The 663-nt window shown below is 56.9% G+C and overlaps 1 protein-coding gene across 1 annotated transcript in view; it reads left to right on the top strand.

The window, feature by feature from the left end:
- LOC104164986 (peptidyl-prolyl cis-trans isomerase FKBP5-like) overlaps positions 1–663 on the top strand; it is a gene marked incomplete at both ends in the record, with an annotated part of 5,224 nt that overhangs the window by 2,957 nt on the left and 1,604 nt on the right. The gene's annotated exons all lie outside the window — the stretch shown is intronic.

Raw genomic sequence — 663 nt, 5'->3', positions numbered from 1 at the left:
CCAGCCGCAGCCTCCTGGATGCTGCACGCCAGCGATGGATGCAGGATGCATCCCGGGGTGCTGGAAGCACGTGAGCATCCTCCGCTCTACCACCCTTGGGTCCCGGCGTGGCTTTGGTGGCAGGAGGGGGGTGACAAGGCAGAGCTTGGCATCCCATCCCCGAGGTGGGAAGAGCATCCCTGGGTGGTGTTACCGTGGTCTGTAACACCCGAGGGCTCCCTGCTGTCTCCCTCGCTCCGTGCATCTCATCCCGGGGACTGTCTGTAAATCCTGGGGCAGGGAAGTGTCCGTGGGGCAGAGCCGGGCAGGTTTCCTTCGGCCCAGGCTGCAGCTCTGCCATACGGAGTCCGGACCCTCCGCTTCGGCTTCTCCGGGGCGAGATGCTCGGTGCCTCGCCGTAGCTCGGGTCGCATCCTGCTCTCTCCGTTCTGCAGCGAGCAAAGGGAAAGCTCGTGTCCTGCCTTTAAGCACATTTGTGACAACATTAGTGCTGACCGTGAATTATTCCTCTTAAAAAGCTTTTTTTTGTTCCTTTTTTTTATTTATTTTTTTTTTAACAGTACATCGGGGTTCTTTATGAAATGGCTTTTACTTTATAGCTGCCCGCACGCACCGTGCAAGCGGAGTGCAAAGAACATAAAACTGTCCCCAAAGCCCAGAACG

Source organism: Cariama cristata, unplaced genomic scaffold, assembly GCF_000690535.1.
Source record: "Cariama cristata isolate BGI_N322 unplaced genomic scaffold, ASM69053v1 scaffold27507, whole genome shotgun sequence".
Lineage (NCBI taxonomy): Eukaryota > Metazoa > Chordata > Aves > Cariamiformes > Cariamidae > Cariama > Cariama cristata.
This window is presented reverse-complemented; position numbering and strand designations above follow the sequence as displayed.